General features: G+C 35.8%; 1 pseudogene; it reads left to right on the top strand.

Annotated features, from left to right (window-relative positions):
• The first annotated feature begins 14,368 nt into the window (after nucleotides 1–14,368).
• LOC149239779 (eukaryotic translation initiation factor 5A pseudogene) lies at nucleotides 14,369–14,880 on the top strand (annotated as a pseudogene).
• Nucleotides 14,881–17,045: the final 2,165 nt, after the last annotated feature.

The following is a 17,045-nucleotide window of genomic DNA, read 5'->3' as shown; positions in this document are numbered from 1 at the left end:
ATTTATCTCTCCCTCCCTTCCTTTCCCCTCCCTCTCTCTCTCTTCCCCTTCTCTCTCTCTCTCTAACATTTCTCTCTCCATATCTATATCTCTTCCTCCCTCCCTGCCTTTGCCTCTCTCTTCTTCCCTCTCCCCCCCCATCTATATTTCTATCTCCCCTTGTCTCTCCTTCTCACCCCCAAAACATATACACTCTCTCTCAGTGTAATCACATAAAAATTATTCAACCATAAATACAATACTTGAATTTTCATCCTAAATAAAATGCTTGCTTACCCCAAATGTTTTCTTATTGAAACTATAAACTATTTATAATTGGGTACATTCTTATTATTCCCACTTTCCATTATTCAACATTGCTAATTACTTTTCATTCAAACGTGGTAATAGAAAATAACTACCATTGAAAATTATTTCGGGTTTAACACTCCATAAGTCACAATGATTGAATTTCGAGAAAACTACTGTTAATATTGGAGAGGAACAAAGACAAGGTATGTTGTTTACTATAGTAGCTCGAGTTAAATATTTGAATAGTCTATGATTCCAACTACTCTTTTCATATGATCGATATGAGAAAATGGAAAAATTAATAGGTGTGACAATAGGAACAGTAGAAGAAAATAGTTTCAGATTGATTGCAATGAAGATTGTTTGTAATTGACTATATTCTTAGTATTCACATTTTCTATGTATCAATTTTCTACATTGACATTTTGTACTCAAAATTTGTATTTCATCATTTTTCATCATTCAAGTTACTAACAGTCTCTCTCATCTCAACAAACTGAGGTAACTAAGAAAATTTTAAATTAAATTGACCAAATTAATCTTAGACATATTTAACATATTTAAAATGATCAAAATAATTAGATGTTCAACAAATTTTGTATGACTGCACATGACTGAAACCAGCCTAGATCCATCTTAACACTAGGTCTATCAAGCGCCGAGAGGAATCAAATCTCTCGAGGTGCAAACCTTTCCTCAAGTTTTGCACTAAAAAAATAGGCTTACATCTCGAGATATTTGATTCCTCTCAGCGCTTGTTCACTATAAGTTATGAAATATCACCAAATATTTATTTATTTTAATTAAAATTCACTATTTTTTGTGACTTAGTTTTCCAAGATGACCTTCCTAAATCTTTTATTTCTTCAGTATACCTTTACAATTCTAAAAACAATTAATAATTTTATAAATATGAAACATCCTAAAACATAAATATAACTTTTTTTTTTTATAAATATTAAAAATTCTAAAATTTTGAAAACATTTTATATTTTTTATAGTATTTATTTTTTCATTATTATTTAAAAACCTTATAAAACTTTTATTATGATATTTCTCTATATCGCATTTCATAATAACAACACCAAAATATAAATTTTATTTTTTAATTTATCAAATATTAATTTTCCTTTTTTTTGTTTATTGATTTACATTTTTATAATTTATTATTTTTTAATCAATTATAATTTTTTTTCTAAATAATTATAAATATTAATAAAAAATATTTAAATTTTATTTAAATATAAATATAAATAGAGAGCTTATATAATAATAAATTTAGATATAATTATTGTTAAAAAATGTACATTATTATAAATTAAGGGTGATATTTTATATATTTAATTAGAAATTAGATAATATTTAAGAATGAATTTATGAATATATAATTAAAAATGAGGAGCTTTGGGTGGAGAGTTAAATGTTGGAATTAAAACTCTACATTTTAATATATATATATATATATATATATATATTTCCAGCACGAAAAAAGCTGTATAGGTATTTTGTATCAATCAAAAAATAGAAACATGTACATCATTATAGTTATGGCATCTGTTCTGATAGGAGAAAAATAAAATCTTAGACCTCATGGTGTCGGATATGAGTATCCATATCAAAAAGCTGATAGTGTGAAATATAAATATCGGACCTATCTTCAAGTAGATTCAATGGGCCTATGTATAGTATAAAAAACCACATATGTGTGAGACGTAAGTAGGGGGACAGAAATCTTATTTGATTGGCATCACAAAATAGTGAATTGTGTACCCGTAATAGAGAAATCTTGGATCTGGCAGGCGTAGTTGTCCACAATAATCTGCAGCCTCCATATGCCTTGCGGCGATGTAAGTCCCTGCTTAGATAGAATGTCTGCTCTTTGATTTTTCCCTCTGGGAATGTGGGAGATGGTGTAGTCCTTCCTGCTACGCCACCAATTCTCAATCCTGTTTAACCAGCCTGTAAGGTGAATATTTCTGATTCGAATTTTGGAAAGAACATGGTCGATGGTGACTTTGGAGTCTCCAAAAATGTGTAGGTTTTTGATGCCAAGGAAATCTGAGAAAGCAATGAGACCAGCCAGGGCCATAATTTTTGCTTTGCTGTTTGTACCGGGACCTCCGTTCCAATGGATGTCATAAGATTGTCCTTCTTCTGGAGAAATGTGAATCCCACAGGCACATATGTTTCGTTGGGCAGCGCCATCAAAGAAGGCATAAGGATAATCATAGCAATCATTGGGCAACAGGTTCCTTCGTTGTTTGACAGTGGGTAGATGTGGCCGAGCAATAGCTTCAAATAGTGAAAGGATGGATTCGTAGACTGTATGAATCAGGTCCTTTTTGGATTCAAATAATATGCGGTTGCGCCATTTCCAGATGGTCCAAATTGTAATCAAAGGAAGCGGCCTCCACATGCAGCACATGCTGCTCCATGAATAAAAGGCATCGCAGATGGAAGAGGCGTTGACTATATTGAAGCCAAAATGTGTAGATAAGAGTTGCCAGATCATTATGGATTGAGGACATTGAAGGAATATGTGTAAGTTATTTTCAGTATTTAATCCACAGAGTGAACAGATAGCAGGCCCATACCATTGTCGCTTCTGAAGATTCTCCCAGGTGAGATTCCTGTCATAAAAAACTAGCCAAGCAAAAATATTGATTTTTAAAGGGCAACCCGATTTCCATAAAGCAGGCGGAAAGATATTTTCACTCGAGTCACAATCTGTTTGTAAAATCTGGAGGTATATGTGCCTGGCGCTGACCACTGAATAGCCACCGATACCTCTCCAACTGATACTATCCATGTCCAGCGAACGATATATTCCTGATGATTGCAGGGACTGGGTGACAGTGTTCCATTGTGATACAAGAGCTCCGGAAAGTTTTAATTATGCAACAGATTTCCATATAGGGATGCCGCCGTCCCAATTTTTTATAACGCTGGCCCAAAAAAAATATCCCATGCTGTGCAAATGTCTCAATAGTGGTGGGGAGATATGAATCGGTCCACCCACACCAGCAAATTCATCAATGCCGACCCTATTAAATGGGTTGGCAATGATACATGAAATTGTGCATTTTGAAATACAAGTTTTTATTCCCCACCTTATTGATATATAATCAAATCTAGTGAGAATGAGGATGTGTGGCGATATTGTGCATTTGAAACCGTTCATATTAAAATGCATAGTTCTATTACCCCATCCACCATAGTACATAATTACATAAGATGAACATGGGGTGGGAGTGAAACTATAAGTGGAGATAGTGCGGGAAAATGTACATTTGAAACTATGAGTGGTGGTGGAGATAGTGCAGGAAATTGTACATTTGAAACTATGGGTGGCGTGGAGGGTGAAATTGTGCATTTTATTGTGTATGGGGGTGAAGGGAAAATTTATGCATTTCACAGTGGTGGGGGTTGGGGATAAAACTGTGCATTTGTTTCACCACTAAAATGTACAACTTTACCCCCCACCCATAGTGAATAAAAGTGCACAATTTCACTTCCCACCCCTACCCATAAAGAAATACACAATTTCACCACTTAGAGTCCACCCACAATCAAATACATAATTTTTCTGCCCACCATCATCCATGACAATGCATAGGTTTAGCCTCCAACCTCACCCATAATAAAATGTGAAGTTTCCCTCTCAATCCCCAATTATAACTATGAGTGGCAATGTGAGTTGAAACTATGTATTTTATTGGATGTGGGTGGAAGTGGAGGTGACACTATGGGTGCACAATTTATAAATGATGGGAATTATATAATTTTTTATTTGAAACATTATCATTTAATGTTTTGGTTGATTTATTAATTTGAATGCAATAAGTAATTTATTACCACTACGTTCAAAGCATGGCAAAGTAAAGTTATAGTCTAAATAAAGATGTGAAGTTTAAGTCAATGTATATGAAGTCTAAGTCAATGTGTACATAATAATTTTATATTATTTTTTAAGGTGATATATTTATTTTGAATTAGTTTAAGTCAACAAGATGATCCCAATCCTTAAGCATTAACCAAATTAATTGGTTACATTTTTCTAATGTTTTCATTAATCTAGAATGTTTTGCAAGCCATTAGTTTGATTACCTTGGGGTCAAGCGCACCAAGTCTACATTATGTGCTTTATATTGGATACCATCTTTGAATCAGGGGGAAGTGCTCAACATGATAATAAATAACAACATTGAAAACACACTTGAAGGGCCCTCAAGTGTAAAAATGAACATGGAAACCTAGGTTAAATTTTAATCCCTAAACTTAGTAATTACATGGTTAGATTAATTAATTAGATAGGTCAACAAATGCCTTCCCTTGAAGGGTACTAATCATATAGCTTTGTGTGTGTATAAATTGTATTATGTACATTAAATCAATAATTATTTTCCTTGCATTGTTTAATTAAATTACTATCCTAACCTTGAAATTTTAGCGCATAAATGAACTAGAAATGCATGAAATATCATAATAATTATCAATTAATTAAAATAAATTCTAATTTCTTTTTAAGAAAATAAGATGGAAAATACATAACGATAGTTTGAATATAAAATAGGATGCGAAAATAGATTCTATGTGTAGAAGCAAACCAAAGTTTAAAATGAATAATTAAATTTGTGAATATATTCATAAACCCCATGAACTATAAGTATATGGAAATTAATCATAATTAGTAAATAAGTCTTGAATATGTACAATAATTGAACATGCAAAAAGAATACCGAAACATGCTTGTAAACTAATAAAAGTGGATGGGGAAGAAAAATAATATTCATAGAGAAAGACAACTTCAGGTATGCTCTAAGAAGGATTTATTCATTGATAGACATTTATGTACAACCAAAGTTAACCCAAATCGTTTACCAATTACCTTGGCTTCATATAAGCATGATTTTTTGAAGATGGTATGTTGTTGAAAACAATTTAAATTTAGTTTGTATGAAATGCTAGATCTTCAAAGCCTTTACTGGCTCCACACTTAGATGTCTAAAGGGTTTCTACGATTATAGAAGTGGTAGTCATTGAGACATTCCAAAGAAATACATATGAAGAAAATACACAAAAAAATAAATGTTGATGGAAGCACCTTTGCTTTCACCCTAATGTTGGACCTTAGATTGTAGCTTGCTTATAATTGCTAACAAAATTCACTAATAATGAACATAGAGATAACATAGTAGAAAAATCAAAACTATATCGACCCTCTCTTTTCTCCTCCTATTTCTCATGTTCCTCTCCTTTGTTTCTAAAAATGGTGGGCGGGTAGTTGAACAAATATAAATATGACCTCTTGTATTTATGCTAGAAATTACTTTTTTTGACATTTTTATTTCAAATTTGCAAGAAGATAGAATTTTGAAGATCATATAGGCTAAAACAACTAAGGTCCTAGGTCAACTAAGAGCTTCAACTCAATTAATGTGCACATGAAAATAGATTTGATGATGCATATATTCCTGTAAAGTCAATTTTAATACAATTAACCTCTCAATAGCGAGGTACTTTAAAGACAAGTGATGAGGCTCATCAATAGGTAAACTATATGGGTCACAATGCCACTCTACAGCTTATTAAAATTAACTTTTCACACATTTTTTTACATATTTTGTTATATTTTCCTTAGTGAGAAGGGTGAAGGTGAGTTACTATGTCATGTGGCCCGATATGTATTAAATGCAGGAATTGGAGCAGTTTTGGGTTGACTTAAGTGCAGGAACTTGTTGATGCCCCGAAAATCGTTGTATCAACATTGGGGGATAACCACCCGGTCCGGACCTTAGTACAGCTCCTTTTCCGTTTGGAATGGTGGCTCCGACTGGGGATAATGGGACCAGTTTCCCAGTAAATGGATAAACGGGATAAGTGAATGATTGGTTAACTAATCATATGATAGGCGAATAACTTAATCTATTGACGAAATGAAAGAACTACTGCTAATCCCGGGAACTATTGTACTTTTAAAGTGTAGCGCTTGATGATCTATGTTTATAAACAGGCATGTAGATGACTCTATTCAATAAACATGGACTTTTATTCATTCAGAATTACTCTGCTTAAATCGTTAAACAAAGGATTAGCGCAATATTGCTACACTATTTATATCATCGACACATATATGATCAAAGGAAAGGCATCCCATAAACATCCAATAGTGGAAGGAATACAGAAATGCTATTAAAACACATACATATATTCGATAATAGCAAAGGTAATCAAATAACAATTCATATGAAAAGAATGGATTCAGACATAGATAATAGTACCATATGAGCTGCTAAACACTCCCAATATCAATCGCTATCTGAGATTCTTCCTTCAACGCAGAAATACTTTCAAACAAAAACAGTAGTGCACATTTGCATAAAAGCTTCCTTGTCAAAATTAGAATAACTGGTCCAGTTTTATAAAAGAATATGGCTGAAGCACAATAGTGCAACTTCAGTCTTTTAGTCAAGTACAAAACTTTACGACCCTTTCTAAAAACATGAAAGGGTCTATAAATACCTAATTAAGCTAACTATCTATGAAACTGAAATCCTACTTAATTGGTATCAATTGATTTTGATAATATTTTCCTCAGCAATCTGGCAGTCGGCGGCATGAATCATCAAGTAGGCTGTTTGCCTTTAAATCTGAGCTAACTTATCGCAAGCATCGGCTCCACTTCGGGTGGTTTGTTGAGGCGAGAGCTGAGCTGGGCATCATAGGTGGCATCCTGAATATCGGGGATAATATACCCGATTGCATCTGTAAGGCACTTGAGGGTGGCTCTCTGAGTGTGTGGTTTTACCAAGAAGAACCAATAGGTGTCCCACGTTAAACTGTTATATCCAGCAATTAATCTTCCCTTTTCCTCTAGATCAGGATAACATGACTGCTCCAATGTTTTCATCACTGTCAATTTTCCTGGTGTGCATTGGGAAATCATGTTTGACAATTAGAGAGTGTTATTAACTAATTCAACCAAATTGCTTGAAGTTGATTTGCATCTTGAAACTGACCTCTCTACTTTCATTAACTGGGACTGCCATTCTGTAAATAGTATATCTTTATGTGACTCTAAAATTCTTGGTAAATTCGCCGCTTGTCCTTGATCAGAATCTTGCCAGTCAAGAAATGCCGCTATCATTTCTTCAGCTTGATCCAATTCCGTCCTAGCCTTTTCTACTTTGTCACTTATGGATGCCGTTAACTCACATAGTGGCTCTGCCTGGGCGATTTGTTGACATAGAAGCTTAATTTGGGCTATCAATGCAGTATTTATCTGTAGTGCTTCTATTCTGAATTCAGTTACTTGTGGAACGCCCTTTGTTTTCTCGAGCTGTGCTGATAATTGAGCAATTTGCTCATCTTTTGTTTTTAGCATTTTCTCATTTGCTGCCTTCAATTGCGCCAAGGCCTCTGATAATTCTTTCTGCTTTTGGATTGCATTGTGGTCAATCCTTTGTTTTTCCGCCTGCAATTGTTGAGTTAGTTGATTGTTTACTTGCTGTTGTGTCAACAATTGCTGTTCTGCCTGCTCCGCTTTCTGCTTTGCTTCAGTTAGCTGTGCCTGTAATAAGAAGATTTCCTGGTCTTTTGTTTTCAGTAAAAGACTCACCTCCAATGCCTTATCTATTGTTGCTACCGAATAGGCTCCAGCATATTGTGACAGTTTTGTCAGGTCATCAGAGGGGTCAAATTCCTCCTTCCAAACCACATTGCCCGTGACCGTCTGTTCTGGGAAAAGAGAAGGTTGATCAGTCCTTCTTCTCTTCCTCTGTCGTTTTACTACAACTTTATGTCTTGGGCTGTAGAAGACATCCAAGGGAGGAATCTCTTCTACCTGCAAAATGATTTGATCGGAGGGGTCCTTCGGTATTATCTCTACTTCTTTTGAAATGGGTGGGCCGCTGGTTCCACTTAGAACCTGTTGTGAAGTGGTTTCCTGTGTGTCTGCTGCTTTAGAAGTTTCAGTGTTCTTGGAACACTCCAGACTACTGATAATAGAATCAAATTGCTGCCATTCCTGGAGCAATTTAGGATCGATATGAGTATCCACATTTATTTCAATGTTGGTCTGTTTTTTCTCTTTAGTCTGGGTCTCTTCCCACACTTTCTCCTGCTCTTTCTCCTGCTCTTTCTCCTGAGTTTCCTCCTGTGGCTTCTCTTGTTCTTTTGTTGTAACCGGAGGTTCCTTTGACTGTTGCCGTTCAGGCTCGCTTGACGATGTTGTTGGGGTTGTTGCTAATAGATCTAGAGGCAGAGTTTGCAACCTCTGTTCTCTAAGTCTGTTAAATTCAATCAACCCTTCATCTTGATATTTCATTCTGGCAAATGCCTTAACCTGCATTATTGACTCAGCTGAGGAGAACAGGTCGTCAAACATATCTTCTTTATGATCAAATTTTGACAATTTGGCCTGTTCGAGTGCATTATAGGCGACTTTGTTGGGATCAAATTGCCTATTAGGGAGAGTTGCTAGAGTTAATGATTTCATTTTAGTAGCTTCTTTCTCTGCATGTTTGAGATCATGCAAGCGCATCTCAAAGGAAAAGAGGGCCAGCCCTGTTTTTTATTTTTCTTGAGAGTCTGTGTAACACTCTCAGCAATGATCTGGTAAGCTATTTCCCTCGCCAGCAGTTTATCAGGTATGTACAAAGGAAGGACGTGAGGTTCGGCTTGGCTGCCGAAAACTCTTATATAAGTGAACTTCTCCTCCCCGAACCATCTTCCTACTGATGTTAAGTCAATTCCGGCTTGGTAGGAAATCTTGGGAGCAGGTTTATCAAAAATAGAATAATGAATAGGTAACATAAAGCCATTGCAGACTTGGTATAAATGGTGCTTATACGAGGATTTCCACAATTTTTGATGGTATATGTGAATCGGCATGGGGTCTTGTGGCGTCCACCTCCAGCCGAGCACAGGAAATTCAGAGTTAAAACACAAGGTGTCTAAAATATAGGCACTGTAATAGAATGGGGGAATTACCCTTTCAGTAACGCGGGTCTTATTTCTAAACTCAAGAACAGCTGTTGCTAGTTTATCTGAGAGAATAGTGGCCCAATCCATTATTTCACTGTTGCATGCCGCTTCCATCAAGGGAACCATTTCTATAGTGAAATTAGAAGAGTCGTGCAACCCCCACAATCTACACATCATTATTCCAGCATAACAATAAGGAGAACATAGGGAATCAACCGAGTACTTACCGGAAGATTCATGTTTGTGTTTTGCTGGATTTTGTCTCCAATCCCGGATGGGTTCGGATTCCACCTCATTCTCTTTTCGGAATTTCTCCAAAAATGCCTTATTGTACTTCTTCTCTGGCTCAGGCAAATGATACATTTGCCTTAAATCATCAACCTTAAATGACCGAAAATCCTCCCGTCTCTGGTGCAGAAGGTTCTGTCCATGATCGGGATTTCCTCAATTGCCCATCGCACTACATCTGTATATGGGAGAATTTTCTCCCGAGCTGCTATCCGATGAAGGAAGGAGTCAGCCAGGTCTTTTAAAGTACCATCAGATTTCCGAGTTGAATCTGCAGAAGCTTGTACTGTTGTCACTTTAGGTTCTTCGACTTCAATCAGGTTGTAGGTACTTTGCCAAGTAGTTCTGCCGAGACCAGAACATGTAGTATCAGATATCAATCCTTTCTTTTTGTTTGTTGGATCAGCGACGGCTTGTCCTGTGGCTGGCGCAACGGAAGCGACCGTGGTTTTCTTAGATTTCTTCCCCATTCTGCTTGAGTTTTCTTCTTTGGATGAATTCTGCACAGAGGTGAAAATGAACGTAACACAGAGAATTGACAATGAAAATCCAATATGAGAAAGATAAATTGATCAATGCGTGGTGAGGGATTAGCTTTCAAAATGGCCGCGAATACAATCTATGGGAGATTTCAGAACTTATTATTACATTAAATGGCCGTTTAAACCTGCCAATCCTTTAAATGCCCATCATATCATTAATCGGCCGAATGATTCGTTTAAGCGTGCCTTGGATGTTTTGGCGGTTGAGCGGAGGTAAATCACTGTTCGACAGATCAAGCTTTTAATATGAATCGATCATAATATCCCTCTGTCTTAACGGCTTTTTGAAATCTGCGCTTTTGGCTTTATCGCAATCGGGTGTCGGGGAAAGCTTAACTTCTTATGTTGGCACCTTTTGAAATCCCCGATCGCCGATAGCGATATCGCATCGCATCGGGAGTATGGGCGCTCTATGAAAATATGGATGGCATACCGCCGATCGCCGATAGCGAAATCGCATCGCATCGGGGTGAATGGCCTGGGGCGCTTTAAGAACATGCATAGAATATTTCCGATAGCCGATAGCGATGTCGCATCGGCGAAAACCAATGGGCCATTAACTTATGCTCCCTATGTCATTGCGATATGCGATCTTGCGATCGCTTTATCGCAATGATCAAAGATTGATTATTTGTTTTATTATGATCAAAATGGGTTTATCAAAAAGGTTTTCATAATGTTTTTCATTTTGTTTTCAGACCTTTTTGAACAATACAATATTGATACCAATCAAAACTAAAAGGGACCCATTTCATATAATAGTTTTTCTAAAGAACTAATGATAAGAAATGGGGGTTTGTTGTAAAGCACAATAGAACTCGAAGTGGGAAAGCAAGAGAGATTTTAGGAGATTGGTCTCGCTCCTTAACTCCTTAAATTATTCGAATATTCCTCCACCATATCTCATCAGCTCAGAGTTACTAGTAGGCAAGCAAGTCAAGTCCATTGGAAACCAAGCCGGTGACAGTTAAGAAAGAGTCATTCTCGAGTTAGGGATCCAAGTCTCCCTATTTTCTAGAGAGCTATTGGGAGCTCTAGTTTTGTATAAATAAGAGAGTCAAGGGACTCATTCATATTCTATTTTTTGTTGTAACCAAGAGGTCATTTTCAGCAAAAACATTGTGACTATTATTTTTATTTTGTATTTGACATTTTGATGATAATGAGAAATTATACCTTGATCCAGCACTGAGTTGACTCAGAGGGCTAAAGCTCTTGGGTTAGGGCCCAACCTTAGCAGCATATGTTCCTCTTTTTGTATTTGTATTCCTAGATTAAAGTGATAGTTAGCTGCTGAAGTTTATTTATGTTTTGTTTAGCTTAACAAGTATTTGAACTATTCCAGTTGAGTTGGGGCAGCTTAAAGCGTTGTGAGTACTTGACGTTAGTGACAATGTACTCAATGGTTCTATTCCGGCTAACTTGGGCCTGCTGCAGAAACTACAACAACTGCTTCTGGAAGGCAACAAGTTTTCAGGCAGTGTACCACATCAGTTAGGTAATTTGACATAACTTACACAACTATCCATTTCTGGCTTGAATATCTCTGGTTCTATTCCTCCCAGAATATTCAGGCTTCCCCTCTCTGCTCTATATCTTAGTCTTAACCTCACAATAAGCCTACCTAAAGCCATTGGCAACTTGACCATGCTGACCGACTTAGCACATTATGAAAGTGGACTCACTCACATCCCTGTAGAAATTTCCAATTTGACCAAATTGACCTCCTTAAATCTCATTGACAATGAACTCACTTACATCCCTGAATGCATTGCCATGTTGACCAACTTGACCTTCTTAAATCTCCGTCGAAATAGACTTGCTAACATTCTTGAATCCATTCTTAGTTTGACTAAGTTAAAACATTTAGATCTTTCTTCAAACATGCTTATTAGTAGCATTCCTATAACTCTTATCAATTTAAGGAACCTTGAAACCCTTGACCTCTCAAATAACAATTTGAAAGGCACAATTCCAAGAGCCATAGGAAAGCTTCATTTGTTGGAATACTTAATGTTACAATCAAACAAGTTAACTGGGCATATCCCATATAGTATAGGTCAATTAAAAGCTTTGTATATACTAAACCTATATAATAACAGTATCTCAGGGAGTATTCCTGAGAGTATTAATGGTTTGATTTCATTAGACACATTAGATTTATTAGAAAACAACTTGGAGGGGCCAATTCCTAATAACATTGGCAATTGTACTTATATGACAATATTCTTTGCTCATTCTATTAACTTTTCTGGGACATTGCCTGCATCTTTGGTCAATTTTACACGGCTTCAACTCCTGGATTTAAGGAAAAATAGATTGATGGGGGAGCTTCCTCAGTACTTTACATCTTTTCAATACTTGGAAGCTTTAATTCTCGGTTATAATAATCTGCATGGTTGTATTCCTCAACACATCACAAATATTACCAAGTTGCATGTTTGGATCTATCCAATAACAAATTCAGTGGAAGTATACCAACACATCTCGAGAAGCTTTCTGGATTTGCGAATGTGTCAAATAATAGTGGATTATATTGGGAAAATATTATTGACATGAAAGGAATTGAGTATAATCTGTCATATCTATTGTTTACACAAACTATATTTGATTTGTCTTGTAATAATCTTATAGGAGAAATCCCTACAAATATAGGAAACATGAGTAGCTTACGACTACTGAATTTATCTGGAAATCAATTAGAAGGACATATCCCTACATCTCTTAGTGAGATACCTTCTTTGGAGCAATTGGATTTGTCAAAAAATAAATTGATTGGACTTATCCCTGAAGTTCTCTCTAAAGTATCAATGTTGGCTTCTTTTGATGTTTCATATAACAACCTTTGTGGCCCAATTCCAACGGGGACACAATTTTCCATGTTCAACGTAACATCTTTTGACAAGAATGAATGCTTATGTGGGCTTCCTCTAACAACATGCAAGCAAAATGATAAGCCAAAGAGAACAATTGCTGGAGGCAACAACACTAATAGTAATGCTAAAAGGGGATTGTTGAGTTATGCTAATGAAAAAGTGTCCTTGTTAGCATTGTCATTGGGATTAGGGATTGGATTTGGTGGAGTTGTTGCTATGTTCATCATTTGGGATAAAGCAAGATGTTGGGTAATGGGCATGTCCTCCAACACACGAAAGCCATTTTATGGAGTTTACCGATTCCCAAAATAGGTCACAAGGCTTTGTCCATATAGCTCAATGTAATATTGTATGTCTTATTATTATTGTATGAGTTGTTTTTTCCCAAATTTTCAAATATATGTTTTTTTGGAGTTTACAGATTCCTAAAATAAATTACAAAAGCTTGTCGATACCTCAATATATTAATGTATGTCTTATTATTATTGTAAGAGTTATCTTTTCCTAAAATTTAAGGAATTATTTTTTTAAACTTGTTTTTAATTTTACTATTAAATTATTTTATATTTACACGGAAGGTGTTCCTATTATAGATTTGGCTAGGTAAATCTGGCCAGTGAAATCTTTGGATTTTCCTCTCCTTCCTCTAATAAATTTTTACCACGTAGAAACACGAACAATACCTCCCGCTCTTGAAGTAGAAGGATTGCATTTGGCATTAACATTGGTGATGGCACGTCTGCAGTCGACCAATGTATTTGGTTGCCTTTACAGGCAAGCCTCACTCATGTTACTGATGTCCATCCTGCATGATCCAGAGAGTGAGAAGCACTTTGAAGCAACATCTGGTAATGTTTCACATCAGAAATGTTATAGCTAACGGTGTCGCACATATCAAGAAGCTTCACAATGTCTTTCAGGGCATCGTTAACCCACTTGGAGTTGCCCTTAACTCAAAAAAATCTCTAAGAATCCATCTATCATAACACATTGCATCGAATATTCATATCAAAAAACTGTCAACAATCCATGTAACGAATATTCATATCAAAAAAACTGTCAACAATCCATGTAACGAATATTCATATAAAAAAAAATTGTCAACAATCCATGTAACGAATATTCATATCAAAAAATTGTCAACAATCGATGTAACGAGATCGACAAATATATAAAGAATGGATTTGTTTCTATTAAAATGTTATCAAATATAGTTGTAATAAATAAGCATGGCTTTGATCTATTGAATATTTATGGAAAATTCAATTTTGAAGAAGGGATTGATGTTGTCAAAGATGCGTTGAGAAATGTGGCAATTGGTGTCTCGTCTGGTTTGGTTTTGGGTGAGAATTGGGTGTGTTGTTATTGTCACGAGGAAGGGGAGCAATGTCGGATGATGACCACTAGTTCAATTCCAAGGACGATGTAGGAGCCTCCAAAACATTCCCTCAGCTGATTGATACCATCTGAAAGAACGGCTACATCATGATCAAAGCCATCATTAGTGGTAAAAATTTCTTCAGTGGAATTGACATTTCAATGGTAAGGCCATCTTCAGTGGAATTGACATCTTCAAGGCCATCGTGATGTAGTAATTGACATCTTCAGTGGTAAAAAGCTGGAAGATATTGTGCCATCTTCACACAACTGCGATGTACCTCATGTGACTCGTAGGATGGTTTTGTTAGCATGTTGACTGAATCTGAGCAGACCAAGGATGATCTAAAGCTGCCTACTGATGAGCAGCCACTGGCCCAGATCAAGGCTGGATTTAACGAGGGAAAGACCTTATTGTAATTGTTGTGTCTGCAATGGGAGAGGAACAAATTTGTTCTCTGAAAGATATTGGTCCAAAAGTGAAGAATATCAAGGTCCAAGGTCTCAAGATTTCAATGTGATTGGCAAAGTATTGTTTTATGAAGAATTGTGAGTGTGAAAATAAGCTTCAACAACCGAAGCTTTGGTCTTGGTATTACCCTGTTGTAGAGAGAATATTGACGGGATTCAAAAACATCTCAAAGATGTAGATCTTGCAGATTTTATTGTAGGAATGTCTAAGGTTGAGGCTCTTAAAGTTATGTCAATATTTGTATCTATTTTGTAAGGGAGTGAGGTGAGATCCTTAAATCTCTTTGACCATGTGTGTTGGGTGAGAAGGGTGTTCGGGCTTTTGTCTCTTTCCTAAAATCTCAAAAAGTCTTGGAAAAGCTATATTTCATGAATAATAGTACTTCCAAGGATGCCAAGGATGCTGCTAGAGCTATTTGTGAACTTCTTCTTTCGGTTGAAAAGCTCAAGATTTTGCATTTCCATAACAACATGATGAGATATGATTGAGGAGAGACCCTTTCCCAACTTGTTAGAAATTGCTTTGTATTGGAGGATTGTAAATGCTTGTACACCATAGTATGTATTGAGGGTGCTATTGCTTTAGCAAGACCTCTCTAGCAGGCACACTTTGAAAAAGTTGGATTTGAGGGATAACATGTTTCGTCAAAAGGCCGGGCTATGTTCTAGTTAGAGTATATATGAATTTATCATTGTTGGGCTGTGAATACGACCACTTTTTAACACTTATTTCATCCATTTTTACTCTTCTTTATCATGTCATTTATTATAATTTATTATATAAATCCATTTTATAATGATTTATGCTCTTATGGATGAATATTATTTCTTCTCCTTTATTTTCAATAAATTGATGATTATGCATGATTTTATCAATGATGGTTTATTAATAAATTAGTTGTAACATTATTCACCATTTTTAGCCTCCAAGATAATTTAAATATTCCAACTCAGAAATGCGCTGGAATAAAAAGTGACAATTTTGCGGTTGATATTTTGAGCAAATGAGGAAGAATTTGGAAAATCCGGAACATGGGTTTTGTCCAGAATGGACCAAATTAACTTTATCAAATAATGGTTTGCCCAAATTCGGCTTGTATTGAGAGAAATGCAGGGTTCTTTGAGCACAATTCTCTTAGATTTACTGTGTTTCCAAATCTCAGCTGCAAAGCCAAATTCACTTTGCTCTTGTTGAAAGATGGATGGAAATATATTTTCTTGTTGATCAATTGGTTAGAAACAATCTAATTTTGTAATAATGATCATATTGTAATCATCACAGTTGTAACTGCTCTCTGCTCTCTGTGTATTTAAATCAGAACGGAGACCAGAGAGAGGGAGGGATTCGAGATTCATAATTGAGGATTCAGAATTATGGATTCATGATCCATGATGGATGATTAGATATAGATAATAGGATAGGATAGGAGGAAAGAGCATGGGTCTCTATTATTTCAAATTGTAATTCTGATTTACAGACTTGTGGTGCCAAGAGGAAGTGATCATAATGTAATGCCAACTAAGTTTAATGATTAATATATGATTTGGGAGTTTCTGTTCATTCTTCTCGTCTAAAGTAGCCCAGTAGCATCCGCTGGTGGCTAAGGGCCCAGCCTTTGGTGGATTACACTGCTGCTGTGTATTATATCTTTACAATTTCTTCCGCGTGATGGTCTGACTTTATTTCTATTTATCGTAATCATATTACTTTACTGCTTGGTATTTCCAGACTAAATGAGTTGATCTGTTTTATACATTGTACTTAGATTGCGTTGCTATTCATTTCCTTCTTAACAGAGATCACTGCTTTTCGCAAGCAGATTGTTGTGCTGTTCATTTCATCTACAGAGCTGCGCTGATCACTCCAGTAATTTAATAGTTTTCTATTCATTATAGCTATAATAGTTTGGCTATTCATTTCTAATACTTAGCACTACTGTTCATTTACTTTCTGCAATTATTTAAGCTTGCCTTTCAGCATTCTTATAGTTAGCACAATTGTCTCATTTTCATTAAGCTGCAGTAATACGATTGATTTAGTTCTTTGCAATTTCCAATTGGTTATTTAGCGTTGTGTATGAGATCAACAACTGTAAGGACATTGGCTATCACTGCCTAAGTTCTCAGATTGTGGATCTTATTTATGCTTGATTTAATTTATATTAGTTAAACAAGGATTGAGTTATTTCTACTGCATCCTTGACTAATAAATTGA

Source organism: Pinus tabuliformis, chromosome 8 (genome assembly GCF_031772625.1).
Source record: "Pinus tabuliformis cultivar Carrire ecotype Pingquan chromosome 8, CPIR1, whole genome shotgun sequence".
In the NCBI taxonomy this organism is placed as follows: domain Eukaryota; kingdom Viridiplantae; phylum Streptophyta; class Pinopsida; order Pinales; family Pinaceae; genus Pinus; species Pinus tabuliformis.
This window is presented reverse-complemented; position numbering and strand designations above follow the sequence as displayed.